This window comes from Mus caroli, unplaced genomic scaffold (assembly GCF_978045245.1).
Source record: "Mus caroli unplaced genomic scaffold, Mus_caroli_1 scaffold_9, whole genome shotgun sequence".
NCBI classification, from domain to species: Eukaryota; Metazoa; Chordata; class Mammalia; order Rodentia; family Muridae; genus Mus; species Mus caroli.
Window position 1 is genome coordinate 25,406,002 of NW_028227264.1, and position 24,266 is coordinate 25,430,267.

The 24,266-nt window shown below is 38.7% G+C and overlaps 1 pseudogene; it reads left to right on the plus strand.

Moving 5' to 3' along the window:
• The first annotated feature begins 1,243 nt into the window (after positions 1-1,243).
• LOC110304001 (splicing factor U2AF 26 kDa subunit-like) lies at positions 1,244-2,123 on the plus strand (annotated as a pseudogene).
• The last annotated feature ends 22,143 nt before the right edge of the window (positions 2,124-24,266 follow it).

A 24,266-nucleotide genomic window follows, 5' to 3' on the forward strand; every position in this document is an offset into this window, starting at 1 on the left:
GTGTGTGTGTGTGAAAGATGCAGATAGAAAGACGTTTAAAGGGGAAACAGTAAAAACAAGAATAGGTAATGTATTTGTTGTGAAAGCAGAAGGGAAGGCTATTCTAACCATGCGAGCAAGGTCTATGACATTTTGTCTCCCTAATATCCTAATAAGTTTTAAAGTAATATTATTTTTCATTGTGCTCCACATTTATATACCTTTCTTTGGTTGCTTGGTTTTTTTTTTCTTCTGCATAAAATTGACTTTTGAACATTGTTCTAGCAACTTTCATCTTGTTATTTTTAAGGGCTAATAAGGCAAAGGAATCAATTTTTTTTGTCTTTTAGATACAATTTTGATCAAGGAAATATTAAGTTTTTTAAAGAGTTTCACACATAGGAACTGCAGCTAACTTACTTATACTCTTCTCTTTACCCTGAGACAAGACCTCTCTAAGTATCAAGGACGGCCTTATTCCCGTTATAATCAATGTTCACCTCAAACTCATGATGTGCCTGCCTTTGTCCCTCAAGTGCTGAGTCACAGGAATATGTCATCAATGTCAGTCCTTTCTTACATTTGAAACAGAAATTCAAATGAAAATCCATGAATTCCCATGAGTCTCTGTTTCAAATATTAGTTTGTTCTCTGTGCCTACATGGCAACATATCATGCCAATAACTCCTCTGTCAAGCTGAATTTGGGTTCTCAGGCCCCTACTCTACTTTCCCACTATCTTCTTGACTATCCTAACCACAGGGTCTTGAACTTTGAAGACATCTCTTGATTTACTGTGCTCTTTCATTCTTTCTGTTGGAGTGGTCTCTACTTCTAATCTCCGCCAGTATGCATATGATAAAGCATTTGAAATGAAAGAGAGAAGGGGGGAGAGAGAGATATGAGATGACTAGATCTTTTAGCCTTGGGAACCATGAGGCACGAGGCCATAGACACTGAGCTATTCTGACCCAGTAAGGGTGGGTTCTGCAGCCTACTAGATGCTGTGAAGATAATAAATGAAATCGTCATAGGCCCTCCCTTACTATTACTACCTGAAATGAATGACACAAGGCCACATCCTGGGCTATTCTTATGATACAGTAATTATAACAACTGACTAGCTGCAAACCCATTCTTCTTCCTTCTGACACTTCAGATGACCTGTAGAGAACAAAATTCTAAGTGAATAGAAGTTTGTCTCCCTGGATGATCATCCTCAGGTAAATCTGAATATACTCTTTCCGGGAGTGTTCAGGTAAAAATGGCTGAATATTTAGCTTCGATATTTGGGACTGAGAAGGACAAGTGAGAATGGTTGGAGCCTGCCAGCATGGGGACTGGTGCTCTCAACAAACTGACTTTCAGCCAGACCATAGTCCTGCTCAACTTGTACCAGAATCCATAGAACACAGCCCAACCCCCAATGGAGGAGCTAGAGAAAGCACCCAAGGAACTAAAGGGAACTGCAACCCTATAGGTGGAACAACAATATGAACTAACCAGTACCCCGTAGCTCTTGTCTCTAGCTGCATATGTATCAAAAGATGGCCTAGTCGGCCATCACTTGAAAGAGAGGCCCATTGGACTTGCAAACTTTATATGCCCCAGTACAGGGGAACGCCAGGGCCAAAAAGGGGGAGTGGGTGGGTAGGACAGTGGGGGGGTGGGTATGGGGGACTTGTGGTATAGCATTGGAAATGTAAATGAGATAAATACCTAATAAAAAAATGGAAAAAAAAAAAAAAGAACACAGCCCAAACTACAGATGGATCACACTGTCATGTGAGCGATGTGGAGGTGCAAGAACACTATGATAACTTCTTTGAGGAGGTATTCACAGAACTGCAGGAGAAGTATGGAGAGATTGAAGAGATGAATGTGTGTGACAACCTTGGGGACCACCACGTGGGCAATGTCTATGTTAAGTTCCGGCAGGAGAAGGATGCAGAGTGGGCTGTGGAGGAACTCAATAACCACTGGTTCAACAGGTAGGCTGTGCATGCTGAGCTGTCTCCTGTCACTGACTCCGAGAATCATGCTTCCGGCTGTATGAGATGAGGGAATGCACCTGAGGTGGCTTCTGCAATTTTATGCACCTACGACCCATATCCTGGAACTTGCGCTGGCAGCTCTATGGGTGAAGACTCAGGCACAGGTCACCTCCAAGGTCCCATACAGGTCACCGTCCCCAAGAAAAGAACCAATGTTGTTCCCCAGACTACACTGCTAGTCCCTTCTGAGGCTGGTTCTCTTGCTCTCCACCCAAGGGCATAGATGTTCCTGTCCAGCATCCCTTTTCAAAAGTGCCCTTCACTTTCCAGTCCCAACATCCGCAGGCTTCAGAGCTTTATAATATAATCTGTTCAACCCAGGAGCCTCCTCTTCCTCCTATCCTTCCTTCAATAAAGCTTAAGAATTTTTTCAACCAAAAAAAAAAAAAAAAAGAATATGCTCTAATATGCTCTTTCCACTCACACATAGTATATTGGATAGTCTTTATCACTGTAATAACAACTGAACAAATGGGCTTAAAGAAGGAAGCATTCATCTTGATAATTGTACTGGCTGGTTTTGTGTATCAAGTTGACACAGGCTGGAGTTATCACCGAGAAAGGAGCTTCAGTTGGGGAAATGTCTCCAAGAAATCCAGCTGTAAGGCATTTTTCTCAATTACTGTTCAAGGCGGAGGAGGGTGGTGCAATCCCTGAGCTGGTAGTCTTGGGCTCTATAAGAGAACAGGCTGAGTAAGCCAGGGAAAGCAAGCGAGTAAGTAACATCCTTCCATGGCCTCTGCATCAGCTCCTGCTTCCTGACCTGCTTGAGTTCCAGTCCTGACTTCCTTGGTGATGAACAGCAGTATGGAAGTGTAAGCTGAATAAACCCTTTCCTCCACAACTTACTTCTTGGTCATGATGTTTGTGCAGGAATAGAAACCCTGACTAAGATAGTAATGCTTCTTAGTTCATGGCTTACATGTTCTGTGGCTGCTGTTCTGCAGTGAAGCAAGAGTACACAGGAGAGGCTATTTACCTCGAAACAGCCAAGAAGCAAAGAGACCGAGACAAAGAGTTGGGAACAAGATCTCCTCTTCAAGAACATACCTCCAGTAGCCTTCTTTTCCTAAGGAAGGCTCACGTTTTATTAACCCATTTAGTTGTGAGCTTATGGGCTCATGATTGGTGATCTAAGTAACCTCCACACCTATCCCTTCTCAGCAATATCACAGACAGGAGGAATTGAACATTCAATACAGGATTTGGGGACACTCAGTGTAGCTCAGCCTGCTTCCTTGCTTTCACATTGATACACCCTTCTAGGGCCATGGACTTGACTAGAGTCCAACTTGACTTCATGGAAACCGAGAAAAACTGGTAGTTATTCGTGATCACTGGTGTGTGCATGACTCAGAGAACTGAGTGGGAAAGGGTCTCCTTCAGTGTAATGCTGTTCAACACGATGGAACCTGGGGGAAGCCTATGCACAGATTCTCCCTCCCTCCGAAGAAGTTGCCTTTATAAAACTGGTGCTGTCAAAAAGAGAGACCCACAAGGAGCACACAAGTTACAGGAACAGCCGAGCAGTCTGGGACAGGATCCTTCCTATCTCCATCTGCACCTCGGAGCTAAGGCTTCTGTAGTCAAATCCAGCCAGTAGAGAGCTGGTCTCCTGGGAGCACTCTCACGCCTAAGCACACAGGTGAAATCATCACGTTTGCTTCAATAACTCTTCAAAGAGGGATCCTACAGGAACGCACAGATCACAGAAAACACTGAGCAGCTGGGAACACGAGCTTTCTGGTCTCCATCTGCACTCCAGAGATAAGGCTATCCCAGCCGGACGGTGGTGGCGCACACATTTAATCCCAGCACTTGGGAGGCAGAGGCAGGCGGATTTCTGAGTTCAAGGCTTGTCTACAGAGTGAGTTCCAGGACAGCCAGGGCTACACAGAGAAACCCTTTCTTGAAAAACAAAAACAAAACAAAAAACAAAAACATAAAACAACAACAACAACAAAAAAGGCTATTCCACAGTGATCCATAGCCAAATACAACATGGAGAGTGCTGGTCTCCCTAGGACACACCTAGGATCTAAGGCTCACAGGCCCACAGGAGGGCAAGCTCCAGTCAAACACAGAAAAATCAACTAACACCAGACATAACCAGATGGCAAGAAGCAAGCTCAAGAACCTATGCAAAAGGCTACTTCACATCATCAGAACCCAGTTCTCCCACCACCTGAATACCTCAACACGCTGGAAAAGCAAGATTCAGATATAAAATCACATCGCATGATGATGATAGAGAACTTTAAGAAGAAAATGAATAACTCCCTTAAAGAAATACAGGAGAAAACAGGTTAACATCTAGAAGCCCTAAAAGAGGAAACACATAAATCCCTTAAAGAAATACAGGAAAACACACCAAACAGTTGAAGGAATTGAACAAAACCATCCAGGATCTAAAGAGAGACAACCCTGGAGAGAGAAAACCTGGGAAAGAGATCAGGAGTCATAGATGCAAGCATCACCAACAGAATACAAGAGGTAGAAGAGAGAATCTCTGGTGTAGAAGATAACAGAAAACATTGGTGCAGCAGTCAAAGAAAAGGCAAAAGGCAAAAAGCTCCTAACAAAAAACATCCAAGAAATCCAGGACACAATGAAAAGACCAAACCTATGGATAATAAGCATAGAAGAGAGTGAAGATTCCCAAATTAAAGAGCCAGTAAATATATATTATATATAATATATATACATATATATATAACTTCCCTAACCTAAAAAAAGAGATACCCATGAACATACAAGAACAAGAAACCTACAGAATTCCAAATAGATTAAACCAGAAAAGAAATGGTCCCAAGAAAAAAGTTGGGGCAACCTTTATAATATCAAATAAAATCAACTTTCTACCAAAATTTATCAAAAACATAAGAAATACATTTTATGTTCATCAAAGAAAAAAAATCTACCAAGATGAATGCTTAATTCTGAACATCTATGCTGTAAATCCAAGGGCACCAACATTCATAAAAGAAACTTTAGTGAAGTTCAAAGCACACATTGCACCTCACGCATAGTAGGAGACTTCAAAACCCCACTCTCAGCAATGAACAGATCATGGAAACAGAAACTAAACAGAGACTCAGTGAAACAAACAGAAGTTATGAATCAAATGGATTTAACAAATATCTACATAACATTTCATCCTAAAACAAAAGAATATACCTCTTCTCGACACCTCATGGTATATTCCTCAAAATTGACCATATAATCGGTCATAAAACAGGCCTAAGAAGATTGAAATAATCCTATGCCTCCTATCAGATCACCATGGGCTAAGGCTGGTCTTCAATAACAACAAAAACAACAGAAAGCCAACATACACATGGAAGCTGAACAATGCTCTACTCAATGATAACTTCATAAAGGAAGAAATAAAGAATTTAAAGACTTATTAGAATTTAGTGAATATGAAGGCATAATATACCCAAATTTATGGGATACAATGAAAGCAGTGCTAAGAGGAAAACTCATAGCTCTGAGTGCCTCCAAAAAGAAAATGGAGAGAACTTACACTAGCAGCTTGACAGCACACCTGAAAGCTCTATAACAAAATGGAGCAAATACACCCAAGAGGAGTAGATGGCAGGAAATACTCAAACTCAGGGTTCAACTCAAACAAGTAGAAACCAAAAGAACTAAAGAAAGAATCAACTAAACCAGGAGCTGGTAATTTGAGGAAATCAACAAGATAGATAAACCCTTATCCAGACTAACCAGAGGGCACAGAGACAGTATCCAAATTAAGCAAATCAAAAATAAAAAGGTAGGCATAACAAAAGAAACCGAGGAAATTCAAAAATCATCAGATGCTACTAAAAAGACTATATTCAGCAAAACTGCAAAATCTGGATGAAATGGACAATTTTCTAGACCAAATATCAAAGTTAAATCAGGATCAGATAAACCATATAAACAGTCCCATAACTCCTTAAAAAAAAAAAAATAGAAGCAGTCATTAAAGGTCTCTCAACCAAAAAAGCCCATGACCAGATTGGTTTAGTGCAGAGTTCTATCAGACCTTCAAAGAAGACCTAATACCAATATTCTCCAAAATATTCCACAAAATAGAAACAGAAAGAACACGAGTCAATTCCTTCTATGAAGCCACAATTATGCTTATACCTAAACAACACAAAGACCCTACAAAGAAAGAGAACTTAAGATCAAATTTCCTTATGAATATCAATGCAAAAATACTCTATGAAATTCTCGGAAACCAAATCCAAGAACACAGCAAAATGATCATTCACCATGAACAAGTTGACTTCATACCAGAAGTGCAGGGATGGTTTAATATATAGAAATCCACCAATGTAATCCATGCTGTCATTTTTCCACTGGATGGTTTTAGCTGCTTTGTCACAGATTAAGTGGCCATAAGTGTGTGGGTTCATTTCTGGACATTCAATTCTATTCCGTTGATCTACCTCCCTGTCACCATACCAATACCATGCAGTTTTCATCACAATTGCTCTGTAGTGCAGCATGAGGTCAGGGATGATAATTCTGCCAGAGGTTCTTTTATTCTTGAGAACAGTTTTTGCTATAGTAGGTTTTATGTTATTCCAGATGAATTTGAAAATTGTTCTTTCTAACTCTATGAAGAACTGAGTTGGAATTTTGATGGGGATTGCATTGAATCTGTAGATTGCTTTTGGAAAGATGGCCATTTTTACTATATTAATCCTGTCAATCCATGAGCATGGGAGACCTTTCCATCTTCTTCTGAGATCTTTGATTTCTTTCTTCAGAAACTTGAAGTTCTCCTCATATAGATCTTTCACTTGCTTAGTAAGAGTCACACCAAGGTATTTTTTCTCATTTGTGGTGGCTATTTTGAAAAGTATCATTCCCCTAGTTCCTTTCTGAGCCTATTTAACCTTTGAGTAGAGGAAGGCCACTGATTTGTTTGAGTTAATTTTATATCCGGCCACTTTGCTGAAGTTGATTATCAAGTTTAGGAGTTCTCTGATGGAATTTTTGGGGTCACTTAAGTATACTATCATATCATCTGCAAATAGTGATATTTTGACCTCTTCCTTTCCAATTTGTGTACCTTTGACCTCCTTTTGTTCTCTAATTGCTTTGGCTAGGACTTCAAGTACTATATTGAATAGGTAGGGAAAGAGTGGGCAGCCTTGTCTACTCCCTGATTTTCGTGGGATTGTTTCAAGTTTCTCTTCATTTAATTTGGTGTTGGCTACTGGTTTGCTGTACAATGTTTTTACTATGTTTAAGTATGGGGTTTGAATTCCTGATCTTCCCAAGACTTTTGTCATGAAGGGATGTTGGATTTTTTTAAACGCTTTCTCAGCATCAAATGAAATTATCATTTGTTTTTTTTTTGTCTTTGAGTTTGTTTATATAGTGGATCATGTTGATGGATTTCCATATATTGAACCATCCCTGTATCCCTGGGATAAGGCCTACTTGGTCGTGATGGATGATTAAAAAACATTGAATTTGTGAAATTCTTAGGCAAATGGATGGAACTAGAAAATATAATCCTGAGTGAGATAACCCAATCACAAAACACATGCAACTCACTGATAAGTGGATATTAGCCCAGAAGCTAGGAATACCCAAGATACAAATCACAGACCACATGAAGATCAAGAAGAAGTAAGACCAAAGTATGGATATTTCAGTCCTTCTTAGAAGGGGAAACAAAATACCCATGGGAGGAGATACAGGGACAAGTATGGAGCAGAGATTGAAGGAAAGGCCCCACCTGGGAAACTATCCCATATACAGTCTCCAAACGCAGACACTATTGTGTATGCCAACAAGTGCTTGCTGACAGGAGCCTAATATAGTGGTCTTCTGAGAGAATCTGCCAATGCCTGAAAAATACAGAGGTGGATGCTCTCAGCCAAACATTGGACTGAGCACAAGGTCCCCAATGGAGGAGCTAGAGAAAGGATCCAAGGAGCTGAAGGGGCTTGCAGCCACATAGGAGGAACAAGAATATGAACCAACTAGTATACCCAGAGTTTCCAGGGGCTAATTTACCACCAACCAAAGAGTACACATGGAGGGTCCCATGGCTCCAGCTGCATATATAGCCAACAGTGGCATTGTCTGGCATCAATGGGAGAAGGAGCCCTTGGTCCTGTGATGGCTCAATTCCCCAGTGTAGAGGAATGCCAGGGTGGTGAGGTAGGAGTGGGTGAGTGGTAAGGGGAGCATCCTCATAGAAGCAGAGGGAGGGAAGTTGGAAGGGGGAGTTCTGGATGAGAAAATGGAAAAGGGCATAACATTTGAAATGTAAATACAAATATCCAATAAAAAAAAACTGGTGCTTTCATCATCGGGTATCAAACTTCAGAATATTCAGCATTTGAATGCATTAGCCTTCAGGCAGTTTCTTAGACGAGGGTTACATGAGGATCCCTCTTATTCAGAAGCTTCTCGGTTCTTGGACTGAGCAGTTACTGGATTCCCTAGCTCCCAGTCTAAAGACAACTATTGGGTAATTATTCTCTGACCTCATAAGCCAATAAAACAACTGCCATCCAAACTAATATGTGTATGTGTATGCGTATGCGTATGTGTATATGTATTAATATCTATATTAAGTTCTGTATATTTGGCTCTTCTGGTAAACCTGGATTAATATGACCCAATATAAATATTTCCTCCTTCTAAAATCAAACAGAACTTAAAGGATGTGAGTCTTACTTCTTTCTCTTTTTTCCAAGCACACATTTATTTGTAATTATTATACCTTACAACAAGCTGTAACATAAATACTGCTTACAAGTACTGGGGTATTGTATTAGTTGGCTCGTTGTTGCTATGCTAGAACAGCATGACCAATAGTGAGACTTTAATGTAGCTTCTAGTTCTAGAAGGTGAGTCCATAACACTTGGCAAGGCATGGTAGCAAGTGGCCAGAGTGTGTAGCTGAGAGATCACCTCTTCAACAGTAAAGGTGATGGGCTGGAGAGATGGCTCAGCAGTTAAGAGAGCACTGATTGCTCTACCAGAGTTTCTGAGTTCAATTCCCAGCAACCACATGTTGGCCCACAGCCATCTGTATTAAGATCCCATGCCCTCTTCTGTTGCGTCTGAAGAACACAACAATGTACTCACATACATAAAGTAAATAAATAAATCTTTAAAAAAAAAAACAGTACAGGTAACACAGAGAGTGAAGAGAGGCTAAGCCAGTGTCCCAGTGCTAAACTTTTTATAGTAAAATCACACTTCCCAAAGGTTACATAACCTTTCCAAACAGCTCATTCCCCAGGGACCAAGTGTTCAAACATAAGCATATAGAGTGCAGTCCTTACTCAAACTATAACACGTCTACCAGTGACAACTTGCCATTTTTGTTTAACTCATTACCTCATGGATGTCAGATTGTGTTTAGTTGAGAATCCAGTTCATTGTATGGGTTTTGTTGAATGGATATGTTAAAGAATTCCATATCTCCATATAACATGACACCCTAAAGATATTCTTCAAATACATAGTGTGATTTTATTTTACCACATTTAGTTTACTTGTTGTGTGTTGGAGAGTGAGTATCACATCAGATCTCCTGATATATGAGGCTAGCTTAAGAGAGCTGTTTCTCTCCTTCTACCATGTGAGTCCCGGGGATTGAATTCAGGTCTGAATATTGGGAGATGGTCTTGTGCACTTAGTATTCAGATGCTGATTTCTATATCCAAACATATGTCTACTGTCTGGATGATGGTATGGTCAAGAATCTCTGGTCCCAATGTTATATAAAAGTTGTTTTCCGTTATCGCTGATTGGTCAATAAAGAACCGATTCAGCCTACGACTGGGCAGAGGAGCTAGGAAGGCTAGACTTCCAATCCCAGCCAGGGGGCCCAGATAGAGAGAGAAGTAAGAGAAGGACCACAAGGGAAAGAGGAGAGGTGGCATTGAGTCAGACGGTGCAGGAGGAGTCATGATGAGCAGGTCACCATGAGATTCACTTTGAGGACACACAAGCCAGGCAAGACTTAAAATGCAAGTAACACAGGACCTATGACTGGTAAGTAAATAAATTAGAGAGGTAGAATAAATGAATATCTGCCCAGCCATAGTGCTTAAAGCTTGTTCATGAACTTCATAGGTCTTTATGTCAATTATTTGGGAGCTAGAACAGGAATAGGTAAGGATATCTTTCTTAAATTACTGCTTTCATCATTGGACTTGGCAGCAGGTCCATTGACTAACTAAGCCATGTCACTGACCCAAAATATTTTAATTTTAAATGAAAAAACAATGACCAAGATGAGTTCTAGTTTAGGTATTTTTTATTTGCCTGCTCAAAACAAATCTCTAATCAAGGATTATATATTATGTATATTTTCAATACAGCTACAGAAATTAGAAATAAAACATGCCATCTTGAATGGTTTTTAAATAAATTATTTGGCAGGTGGAAAGAAATAGTATCAAGTTGGCAATGCTAATCATATTAATGTATTTTTCTTCATTTTTTACATGATCAATGTTGTAGCCAGTCCTTTTTAACCCTATGAGTTTGAATAAAAGGCAGGGCTGAGCTATACTAAAATTTCTTGCCTGCTTTCCTGTACTGTAATTTCAAAGAGAAATCCCACAGGTGGTCTCTTAAAACAAACCATAAAGAAAATATAAAGGGGGCATAAAATAAAAGAGATTTTTTTAAAAACATACGTCCCCTGCCATGAGTAATGAAAAATCGATGAAACTGAAATAAGCCTGAGAAAGATCCAAAATAAGCCATGTGGTGAGTGAAGCTGATTGAGGGGTTAGATGAAAAAAATACTACTAATGCAGATATTAAAGATATTTACTCCCATGTATCCAGACTGTAATACACTTTTCGTGCAAATAGTTAGCAAATATCTTCCCTAAACAGTTTGAGAAATTATCACTCTGGTGGAAAAGTCTCTAACTCACATATGCTGGATAAATATGGCGTTTTCCCATAAATTATCTTTGAATTAAAGGCACGTCATTAGCACTCAAAATCAATATCTGAAAGCAAATTTCATCTTTTTGCAATAATTACACACTCACTGGAAATCTACAGAGGCAGAATCCTAATCTCTACAAACTCTAGATAGAGCAGCTGAATTCATTTTCTCCACACCAGGGTCTAGACCAGTGTAACCCAAACATATTTTCACCCTTGGTTGCATACAGCCCTTATTTAGTAGGTAATTTTTTTAATTATTCATGATATGTCCCAGCAAACAATATTGGAAAGAGGAGAAATGTATATATACTTTGTGTGTGTGTCCTCTCTAGAGAAAACATTTCAGATTTATGACATGCACACCATTTAGAGGAGTCCTGTGTTATAATTCTAGATGGCTGCTTAGTTTTATCATTAAATTTATTTCAAAAATCTTCAAACATTTACCACTGATAAACTATATTGGCAAAGATATATGTGACTGATTAAAATTGATGCTTATAGCAGGTGGCCAAATTACACAAATCTGCTTTGCCATGAAGCTGCATTAAAAACACCACACATAAAACTAATAGGCCATTTTAAGAAAGCAGTTGAAGCCAACCCAATAGCTGCTGCTTTTTAAAAATTTGACCATTTTGCTGGACATCCCCTACCAATATGCTAATATCCATCTGGGACAGATGCCATTAAATAATCCTAAAATGCCAAATGGAATGATCCCCAAATATCTTTATTTGCTTCCTAAAAGCAGTAGGTTAAAATCACTCTTTTTTTTTTCCGGTCATCATGTGTATATGTATGTGTATGTGTATGTGTATGTGTATGTGTATGTGTATGTGTATGTGTATGTGTATATATGTGTCTGTGTCTTCATATGTGTGAATTAGGGTTGACTGGATGCCATGGCAGGCATGCAGGGGACAGAGGAGACCCTGGGGTAATGGGTCCTCTCCTCCAATGTAGTTTAAGACATAACCTCTTATGGGTTACCACTACCTATGCCAGCCTAGATTCTGAGAACTGTTCCAGCTTCCCATTTTTATCTTAAAAGCACTGGGATTGGAAATGGCCACATGCCCTGCTTTATGTGACTTCTGGGAGTCCAGGAGAAGGTCTTCGGGTCTATAAAGCAAGTGTGTTATCCTCTGAGCTATCTGCTCAGTCCCTGGAAACTCTATAGAGTTGTATTTTCCTCATCTCTATCATGTTTAATTCCATACCTTGTAAGGAAATTGAAAGACAAATGTCATGTTGACATCCAAGTCCTCTGCATGCTATGTATCTGGATCTGTGCCATGCACTTGTGTGAGACAGGGGACTACTTCCCCATATGCCACCTGCCCACTGCAGTCTCCAGAACCAACACTATTTATAAAGATTTTATCTATGGATTAACCAAATCTCATAGGCTGTCAGAACCAGATGATAACGGGTTTGCTTTGCCCATCTCATTTTTGATGATAATTCCTGAGAATGATAGCACAGTGGCAGGATTAAAGACCAAGACCTGCTATCTATAGCTGGACTGTAATATGCTAACATCAGCAGTACATATAAGTAGTACCAAGTTGTAATATTTGTCAGAGTTAATTACTAAAAATAAAATACATCAAAGCAAGCAAAATTGAGTAACTTGTATTTTAAAACTCTGATCTTATTTAAAGGAACAATTTATAAAACCTGGATTTATGGCACAAGTTTAGTGAACTAGTATTTTATAACATTTTCAAAATCTTGTGACTTGGAATATTTAAGACTATCATATTTACATAAATTGCTCTATATATGTGTGCATATGCTTACATATATACCACACGTACATATATGTATATCTCAAATATATATTTATATTAATATACTGTATATATGTAGCATGTTCATATGAGTATGTGTATATACAAATACACACACACATTCATGTGTGTGTGTGTGTGTGTGTGTGTGTATGTATGTATGTATATATACAGAGATGAAAATTGAGGGTTTTTTGTTTAGTACTTTTTTGTTTGGAAATTTTTGTTTGTTTGGAGTTTTATTTGTTTGGTCAGACAATATGGCTCAGTCTAGCCTAGAAATCACTATACAGATAAGTTTGACCTGGAACATCTAGTTCTCTGAGTACAAGGGTTGTGTGTGTGGGAGAGAGTGCATGTGTATGTGTGTGTGCTCATGCACAGTTTTATTTACTATTGAGGCCCCATACCCAGAGCATCACCCATACAAGGTGAGCATTTTTAACAACTAAGCCACACCCCAAACTCCTTGCACATGGGTTTGATTGCTTATTATTTGATATTGCCTTGAATTCACTGGTTTAACAGAAAGCCTTTAAACATCAGACAGAGAATGCTAAGCAACATTGAGGAAGATGGACTGATAATACTTCACACGATCCTGAGCCACCAAATTTATTTACACATGCAGAGATCTTGCTATTTCATTTTTGTATGAAACTCAGGCTACTGCCACTGTGAAATTTCACAAAAATATTGAGATACATGGTTTAGAAAGATTCTCTTTAGAGCAGTAAAATTATTTCTGATTCCCATCTAAGAATTTGAAACTTAGCTCTATCTACCAAAGGAATTTCTGTTCACATCTATAGGAAACAGCACACCTTGTCATTGACAAGATTAAAGCTCTGATCACTTGTCCTGGGTTCATTCCAATTTGTGCCTTTCTCTGTTTTCCCACTGTTAATGACTGCATTTGTCTCTGTTTCCCTGGGTGACTATCCATACTATGTTCATTTAACCATGAATACCATATTGTACATTCAGTGTGTATTTGCTGGCATGCACACACACACAGCTTTGTTCCAAGTTACATGAGCCAACACACAAGCTTGAAATGTGTATTTATGAGAAGACAGCAAGCTTGTAGTGGTAGAGACCTTCTCTTTAATCTTTTTAAATTGTCTCAACAGGTTTCGAAAACGATCCACAGAAAGAAGAAAAATAAGTGATGTAAGGAATTATAGGATGTGAATGTAATATGCTACATGTGATATGAAGGATTATAAGAAGCTAATACAATATGTTACATGTGTCCTTTAAATGGGTGTGCATGTTCAACCATGTTGCTACAATGTACAAATATTGTGAGCTTCATGCAGTATAATTTCTTTAACAATTTTTAAGGATTCATTTTATTGTATGTGTATGAGGGGTTAGCCTAAATGTATATATTTAGGCTGCCAGAGGTCAGAAGATATCGAATCTCCTAGAATTGTAGTTATAGATGGCTATGGACCACTGTGTGAGTACTAGGAACTGAACTTGGGTCCTCTATAGAGCAACAAGTGATCTTAACCATTAAGCCATCATTTCTCTAGCTCCTAATTTCTCTCTAAATCCAATTTAAATGGTAGTTCTGAAAATTGCTAAATGCCTTGATTCTCTCTATCAGCATTACTGGGATTATAGTTTCATATAAAGAACATAATATAATTTAAGTCATGTTCTCATTCTGACTTTCTTAATGCTATTAAGTACTTTTACAGTGCTGGATCTCACAGTTTAAACCTTCTAGAAGCCGTATTTTTCCTAATATTTGTGCACAATGAACAAAATTCATGTAGGTAGAATGTCTCTTACTATGTCCTATTAATCAGTCATTCAGTATTCTCTGTGATAAATTATTATAAGATCATTATAACTGATTCAGAATGTTATGCTTGGAAACCAAGAACAGCTGTTGTAGATGGCAGTATACAGAAATGCTCACTAGTCTTTTACAACAATCCCCCCTTTCCAGCCTATTCCACCCCAGCATGCCTGGCACACACAGTGGCAGTGCTCCCGACTCATCCCTTCACCTGCCTGCTTGTGTAAAATTCTGTTTCTTCAGAAAGAAAATGGAACATGCCTAAAAAGATCTGTATTCCTGAAGGTAGGAATCCAAAAGATTGAGTAGGGCTTAATATTGAAAAGAAGCCTTAAAATGAAACCATCTAAGGCAGGGGTTACCCAGCCTTCCTAACACTGTGGTAATTCCCCAACCATAATATTAGTTTCGTTGCTCCTTCTTAACTGTAATTCCACTACTGTTATTAATCATAATGTAAACTTTTTTGGAGACAGATTTGTCAAAGGGGGGTGCAACTCACAGATGGAGAACTGCTGACCTAAATGCCACTTTCTTGTTTCTTCCTTTTCTCACAAAGAGTAAACACAGTGGCTGTTATGGAACACACATGCATGGGGTCGGGAGAAAATACAGCTGCTTTCCTTTTACCTCCCATACCCTTGAGTCTTATAGGTACTCACATTATCAAGAGGATGCCCCCTTCCCAAGGCATCCATCCTCCATGGTGGAATAAGCTCTTTACACCAAAGCTATTTATCGCACCAAGCGTAAAGGTTAAATTTTAATATAAAACAATACAATGCCCACAATGTAGCATAGGCATGAGTAGATGTTACTGCAAGTCACAAAAAAGACGATGCTGTTAAAAGCCATCATACAGCATAACATTTAAAGAATGGAAATCCTCTCACATTTTAGTAGGGCATTCTGCTTTTCAAAAATCCTGCTGATAATTAATTTAGAGTTGTTAGTCAGCTTATCAGTTTTCCTTAGTAGGAAGGTGGGTAGTCAGTTAAGTGGACGACATGGAGAATGTAGTCATGTTGTGTTTAATAATCAGGGTGTTCGTTACACTGCTAAGTTCCTATTCAGATAATTTATTAAGTTTTTATTTGTGATGTGTACAGTCCTCTACTTTAAATTACAAAGACTTTATACAAAGTTTTCTATAAACAATGTTGTTGAGTTGTTTTATATAAACAAAATCTACTGCCAGCATGAGTCCCAGCACTTCTCTGAGAAACAAATGACTCTAACCCGCCTTGACTTGGCATTTCATCTGCAAGTATGTAGCCCCCTCTTGTTGAAACCTGAGAAGAAATGATGGGGCAACATGAAAATTAATAAGACTTTTGTCCCTCTCCTCCTACTACAAATAACTGTATTATCAAAGATACTTAATGTCTGCTGTGGTAAATGTGTTTGTCAGGAAACCATGAGGACAGTATCAAAATATCCCTGATAATGGGATGCTTGCTTCCATTATCAACCTCTTAAAGGGGCCACAAGAACAGTGAACAGTGCCTATGATCTTCTATACCACTTGTCTTGCTAGATACCAAAAGGAAGGCACACAAACACAATTTCTGCATCAATATTCCACTCAGGCAGTCTAGGAAGAGAAGTGGCATTTTGTTCTTGTCTCCTGCTAAGCTCTACCAAAAGGTATTAGTAGCAAACTCTCTTTAAAATATATTACCTTTGCTTTTTTTTTTCAGTAGTGTCTACCACAGATAAGTTACATTTTTAAATAAATCCAACGTCTTTTTTTTTAATCAAGGAATGGAATATTTATTACTTAACTGTAATCATGGAAGATATGACTCAAGGTCACGTGCCTGTATAGTTTCCTGGGTGTAGTTTAACTATGTCTTCCATCTACTTTCAGTGTTACCAGATGCTAAACTAAGCCAAAAATGGAATTCTGCATAGAGTCCTTAGCATTTAAAATGTATATGGTCCTAAGTTCTACTATTTATATGGAGGCAAAGGAAACATTGAATTACTGAAGATTGTTTTGATTAGAATAGAAAAGTATAAGGCATGAAGGCTTGTGGAAATTGAAGAGGGTATTGGATAGTCTATAAGCTCAACATTCAAGAGATAATAGATTGTGAGACTTTAGTTACATGAGTAAGAAATTGGTCTATTCCCTTGTCCTGGGGCAGCTTTTCTCCATCTTTTACTCTTGTCCAGAGAGTCACAAAGTAGCTCCTAACAGCTCTAGGACAAGCCATCAGCCTACAGCAAGCACCCTGGAAAAAGCCTTTCTTTCTCACAATCCAACTGTGGGACTGCCTCTGCAAAACAGGATATGTCAGTTATTGTTCCCCTCTAAGTAATGTCCTGTGTGTGCAGGAATTGAATAGTATTGCTGGCATTTAAATTCTAGATTGGTTGGTTGTCATTTCAGACTACAAGTCATAAAGTAGTGATCAGCAAATTTGCTTCAAGGAGACACAAGGAAAAGAATATTGTGCCAAAAACCAAAATATGCATCAGGCAGAAATAGTAGAAAACCAGCTGTAAATATATGAAAATAGATATTTTTAAGATACAATCTAAACTTTTCAATTAGAATAGAAAGAACATGTGAATATACCAGTTGTGAGTTGGGTAGTGCCAGCTATGCTGTTAAGTCCTGGGACAACAGTGAATAGTATTGCCACTTCAGCTGGTCCAGAATATTCTCCAACAAAAACAGGAAGCCTGATCTACTTCTGCACAAAGCCATCCTGGTCCCACTTTAACTTTTTGCCTTAACAAATAACTTCCCAACCCTTTCACACAAACCCCAAACTCCACATTCAACATTAATTCTATCTCTATATCATTCCTTCATTGGTTTATCAAGCCTTTATAGAAAGGCAAAGAGAGTTCCATGTGGACTGGAAAAGAAAATATATGGGCTGTGTATGAGTGCACACTAGACAAACTAAAGAAAAATCCATATACCATTTCAAAAGAATAAATTCATTTTTCTCCTCCCAGAGGTCTATTAGATAAAGTACTACCATGATGTGGTAATAACAGTGGCTGTTGGCACTGTATGGAAGTACTTGGCTAAGAGACTTGGGGAAATCAGTCTCTGATAATTCATCTAAAAATAGCCTAGCAATTAGATGCTTTCCACAGAGCTCTGAAAGGGAAGATGGTGGTCTCTCCTTTACAAAGGACCTCTGGAGACCAAAAGAGTAATTCTTTTAGGTCAGTCTGAGTGCTGTTGAGCAGCAGTCAGGGAAGGAGACACTTCCCCAGCCTATGATTCAGACAGTCAAACTGCTCAGTGATGGGATAATCTACAACCCAATTGTTAGATGAGACAGCTGGGGATGGGCTAAGTGAAAAGAGAAAAGACAAATTACAGGGTAAACTCTTAGATGGCTAGAAGATGGAGTCTTTTATCCAATTTACCTGTTGTCTGGCTATTTTACTAGTTGTTATGTGGTAGATTCTCTTTGGGGGGAAAAAGGATAACTTACAGTATGAACTATTGTGGAAATAAAATGCCCTGTAAAATTTGTGTGATAGTGTCTTTATTTCTTCAGGGATCCAAATAGCCTGAGCTTTTAGGCTTGCCCATGGTTTCCTCACGTTAGCCTTTCTCTCCAGAAGGCTTTCTTTCACCCAAGAGTTAGGTTTTCTTTTTTCTCTCCCAAGGGTTAGAGTTTTTATGTTTGTTTACTCTTTCTGCCAAACCTGGACTGATTTCCACATTTAGCATTTGAAGCTATAGATGGTGTATGGCTTTAGTCTTGACTGGCCTTCTGTTCTGGGATTTAGATTGCTACGAGTTTTGGGGTTCTCGTTGTGGGTCATTAGAAAACCACACTAGTTAACATATTTTTTTCTCTTTTCTTTTAAAAAGACTTGTCAAAACTGTCCTTTACTCATTTAGGCAATGTTTTAGTTCCATCTGCCTCAAAATGGATCACAGAACAGGTTTTAGTAAAATTACACTGCTATTAATTTTGCAACATAAAGTTCAGTATGCTTCTACATAATTCTTACAGTATGAAGAGTATATGTCGTATCAGCTGCCTTTAATCCCAACTTGATTTCCCAACTGTTCTATAATAACTCAGAAAAGAATGTGACGTCTAACTTATTCCATTATGAGCTTGAAGCATAATGTTCACTGCATAGTACCACATGTTTAATCAACACTCAATGTCTTGACACACAATAACATCTTAAACATTTGTTAATAAAATGAACACAAAATTATGTAGTCTGTGTACAGAATTAATATTCAACTACAGGTATATGTTATAAATACTGTGTAGAAGATTTGAGAATAGTGGCAAGATGCTTCATCTAGATTTTTTAAAGATAAGTAAAAAAGAAAATTCTGACCTTAGAAAAACTAAAAGTTTATATACAAAGCTGGCTTAAGTAAAACAATGAAAGTGATCCAAAGGAGAATAATTACAAATTGTCAAATTTTGGTACATATCTTATTAATAGGCTCAATTAGTCAGACCTTAGTCTGAGAAAATGAGGTCAGTTGTGAATTGAATGTAATAGAAATTATTTTAGAGAAATACTCAAGTGTTCATGTCTGTCTAATTAGGAAAAAACAGATGACCCAGAGGTTGGACTTGTTTAATCCTAGCAGCAGGTATATTCATAATATACAGATAGATGTGTAGTATTACTTTTAGGTTTGTCAAACATCATGGCACCTGATTGGACTAGAGAAATAGCTTAGTTCTTAATGAGCTTGCCATGCAGTCATGAGAACCAGACTTCAGTCTACAGAATTCATAAAAAAGGCAGATGTGATATTATAGCACACTCAGGTAATTCCCATACTGGGGAGATAGCAACAAGAAGATCCCTGGGACCTCTTAGCCAATGAGTTTATCCTAATTCATGATCTCCAATCCCAGTAAAAGCTCCTCTTTCATTAAACTAAGTGATAGCTATCTTGACGAACAGGTCCCAGAGCTGTCTTCTAGCCTCCACATGCACATTCACACACATGAACATGCCACTGCACATAAATGTATGCAAGCACACGGGAAAATGCAAGTCAAATATTATCACTAATTCTCATGTCCAGTCAACTAAGTGTTTTTATTGTAGAAAATATGTAATCCCAATCAAGGGTTTCTACTCCACCTGTGATAATTTAGTTCCCAAATAAAAGAAACACACATAGCACCTTTAAGTCATTTATTTATTTTTTATTTATTTATTTATTTATTTATTTATTTTCTGAGACAGGGTTTCTCTGTGTAGCCCTGGCTGTCCTGGAACTCACTTTGTAGACCAGCCTGGCCTCAAACTCAGAAATCTGCCTGCCTTTGCCTCCCAAGTGCTGGGATTAAAGGCATGTGCCATCACCACCCAGTGACCTTTATATTTATGATAAGCCCTTATTAGCATTAAGGCAGGGTAACTAGTTATATATCCTCTATGCTATTAAAATCTATTTTCCGTTAATAACCCAAATTATTACTTACCATGTTTCATCTGGGCTGCTCTTAACTCCAATTGGCCAGTCCTCAGAGCCATGCTTTCTTGACTCACACCTAGAGTGTCCTTTTCCTCTCTCCACCTTCTTCTCTCTCCTTGTAGTCCCTCTGACCCCAAGCCCAGGAACCTAAGACACTGACTATCTCTCTTCTGTCCAACTGTAGGTATCTTTATTCGCCAATAAGGGATAACTGGAGGGTGGGGGTTAAGATTATACAGCATCACTTGTGTGCTTGCAGACACTCTAGTGCCTGGGAGCAACCAGGCCTTGGGTACCAGTACTTATAATTACAATACATATCAAAAGATCAAACCTCAACATGTCTTTGGCTCAGGGGCCATGCTAGATTACAGGCACAGAATGAGCTGCAGTACCCAAGAGGGTAGAATTGAGTTGAAATACTGAAAATAAAATGTTATTTGAAAGGTAATATCCTCCTGGGCATATATCCAGAAGATGTTCCAACTGGTAAGAAAGACACATGCTCCACTATGTTCATAGCAGCCTTATTTGTAATAGCCAGAAGCTGGAAAGAACCCAGATGCCCCTCAACAGAGGAATGGATACAAAAAATGTGGTACATTTACACAATGGAGTACTACTCAGCTATTAAAAAGAATGAATTTATGAAATTCCTAGGCAAATGGTTGGACCTGGAGGGCATCATCCTGAGTGAGGTAACCTGATCACAAAAGAACTCAAATGATATGTTCTCACTAATAAGTGGATATTAGCCCAGAAACTTAGACTACCCAGGATATAAGATACAATTTGCAAAACACATGAAACTCAAGAAGAACGAAGACCAAAGTGTAGACACTTTGCCCCTTCTTAGAATTGGGAACAAAACACCCATGGAAGGAGTTACAGAGACAAAGTTTGGCGCTGAGACAAAAGGATGGACCATCGAGAGACTGCCATATCCAGGGATCCATCCCATAATCAGCCTCCAAACGCTGACACCATTGCATACACTAGCAAGATTTTGCTGAAAGGACCCAGATATAGCTGTCTCTTGTGAGACTATGCCCAGGCCTAGCAAACACAGAAGTGGATGCTCACAGTCAGCTATTGGATGTATCACAGGGCCCCCAATGGAGGAGCTAGAGAAAGTACCCAAGGAGCTAAAGGGAACTGCAACCCTATAGGTGGAACAACAATTTGAACTAACCAGTACCCCGGAGCTCTTGTCTCTAGCTGCATATGTATCAAAAGATGGCCTAGTCGGCCATCACTGGAAAGAGAGGCCCATTGGTCATGCAAACTTTATATGGCCCAGTATAGGGGAACACCAGGGCCAAAAAGTGGGAGTGGGTGGGTAGGAGAGTGGGGGGGGACGCTATGGGGGACTTTTGGGATAGCATTGGAAATGTAAATGAGGAAAATACCTAATAAAAAATATTTAAAAAAAAAAAAAAGAAAGGTAATATCCAAGGGAAAATTGAAAGCAATGTTCATTAGTACAAAACAACTAAACAAGTGGAGACAGTTAAGGGGGAGGGGGGTTCAGGATGAAGCTAGAAAACCAAAATGAAAACAACCACAACATTTCAGGGAGGAATTGGGTCTACATTCAAATAATGTCTGTAGCCTCAGATGAGAAAGAAATACCTATTTGGGGATGGCTATTCCATGCTTTCCAGAGTTTTATTTAATAAAATTAATAATCATATCATTTGCAGCCTTGAGAAATCTAGCTCTTCATACATTTGTTGTGTGTTTGCTAAGTATTTGGTCCCAGGGAATATTTTGATTTTCCTGTGATTCAGGTCCAGAACTGGTAAGAGTCAGGCCAAGTCTTGAGGAGAATGAAAAGTACTAAGGTATACAACAACTTCCAAGTCAACATCCTGCCAGACAACTATTATGGTTCAGATACTGGAAGTATTTTAGGAGATGATGTGACTGTTAGGAACTGGGGCCCAGGTTTAAAAGGGGGGGAGGGGTTGGAGGAGAAAACATTGATACAGGCATGCACGCCCAACCACAGAACCATCTTCCCCAAAGCCTTTCCCATGATGATAGACTGTGCCCCTTTCAACTGTGAGCCAGGATAAGTCCTCCTTCCCTTATGTGCAACTTATCAAATATTCTGCCATTGTGAAGAGAGAAGTAAAAAAGTAAAATATATTTTTCTCCAAACATGAGTTTCTGTGTTATCTTGGGTGAGTCATATTTCCTCTATAAGAATATGGACTCTGTCATTTTCAGGATCATTTTTTTATGGTAAAATACATGAACAAATAGAATTTTCACAGCATGTGTGTGTGTGTGTGTGTGTGTGTATGTATACACTATTGTGTGCATGGAGATCAGAGGACACCTTGTGGAATCTACATTTTCTTTGCATCATGTGAATGCTTGGAATTGAACTCAGGTCATCAGACTTGGCAGCAAGCACCCCCACCAACTAAGCCATCTTTGCTGGCCCTGAAGTCTTGATTAAAGAAAAATTGCCAGACTCGGAATACTTCATTGTATTTTCTTCCCATTGTTGCTAAGTATATTATCAAGGAACAGCCAACCATGACTAGTAAGCAAGTGCATTGTCAGTAGGGTATTGACTACAGAACTTCATCATCAGACAAACTATTCAACTGCTTCTTGTTGAATTGGCTCTGCCTGGTATGTAGTACTGGGTAACAGCATTCTAGCTTCCACTTTAGTAAGTCATAACAATCTGACTGGTGTTGGCATGATTGTTCACACCTTTAATCCCAACACTCAGGAGGCAGAGTCAGGTGGATCTCTGGTGTTCAAGACCAGCCTGGTTTATAAGGGCTACACAGAGAAACCCTGTCTCTAAAAACAAAACAAAGAAAACAAAAAGAAAGAGAAAAAGAAAGAAAGAGAGGGTAGGGACAAGAAAGATAAAAAGAAGAAAGAAATCTGAGTAGCCAGTAGCCAGATGAAGTTAGATGTAGAAGGTTAAATTGTGTTAATAATAGAAGTGGTTCACAGGTTCACCATTTTAAATAAAACATTCCACACAATACCTCCCTGTCTCACTTTAGACAAAGTCTTTGCAAAGTCTCTGTTGTCTTGAGGGAACAAAACTCAGGGCTTAACTTTTTGCAAAGTTCAACTTGTCAAAGTTTCACTTGTAGCCAGATGTTGTGGCACCAGCCTGAAATCTTAGCACTCAGGAGGAAAAGAGAGACAGGGACAAGACCCTGAATCAAAAAATAACAACTTACCTCATATCTGTGGAAATGGAAAGCTTAGTCACCAGTGGTCTTATTTCACTGATTAATAATGGAAGGGAATGTATTCCTGCCAGTGCTTGAGGATAGGAAAATGAAATCACTGTGTAAGGACACATTCGCTATTCAAAGAATTTGTATATGAAATCCTTCATGTCATTGCAGCTTATGGTTTACCTGGAGAAAGGCTGGAGTTTTTCAAATTACTCAACAGTTCAAAAAGTTCCACTATTAGAAAAAACAGTTAATCAATCAATTGGAATCCAGGAACCTGTCAGTCCAATTCAGCCCAATCTGTCCAAGAAAGAAAGAAATCAGTGTCATTTCCTGCATTTGAAAGAATTTTTTGATAGAAATACATAAACTAAAGTCAATATATGGCCTTTAAGGCAAGCATAGTGGGGCACACCTTTAATCAAAGCACTTCGAAGACAGAGGCAGGGGATTCTCTGTGAGTTGCAGGCAAGTTTTATCTACAAAGTGAGTTGCAGGCCAGCCAGGGCGACAAAGTGACACCCATTGAAATGAGTAAATATTAGTTAAGATTCTTAAACTTTTCAAACAAAATATGATAAATACAACTGAAAAAGTATTTCAAACAATTACATTTATAAAATTCTTGAATGCATGAGGGAGAAAGGAGCATGAAGGTAAGACATACTACCTATTATTCCAAAGTACACCTTTATTCTGCTGAGAAAATATCCCCTGTATTGAGGAAGATCATTCAAAGGTGACAGTATGAAGATGAACACTGTCCAAAGTTGCTAGTCACAATTTTTCATCAGTGACAAGACTTTCTTTTTTGATTTGTTTGTTTGTTTGTTTGTTTTGCCATTTTGCACAGATGAATTTATTTTTAAATTTTTCTTCAGCATTAAAGGGAAAGAAGACAGTTTTGGAGACTTTCTTACCTGGAGAGAGAGAGAGAGAGAGAGAGGGAAAGAGAGAGAGAGAGAGGGAAAGAGAGAGAGAGAAAGAGAGAGAGAGAGAGAGAGAGAGAGAGAGAGAGAGAGA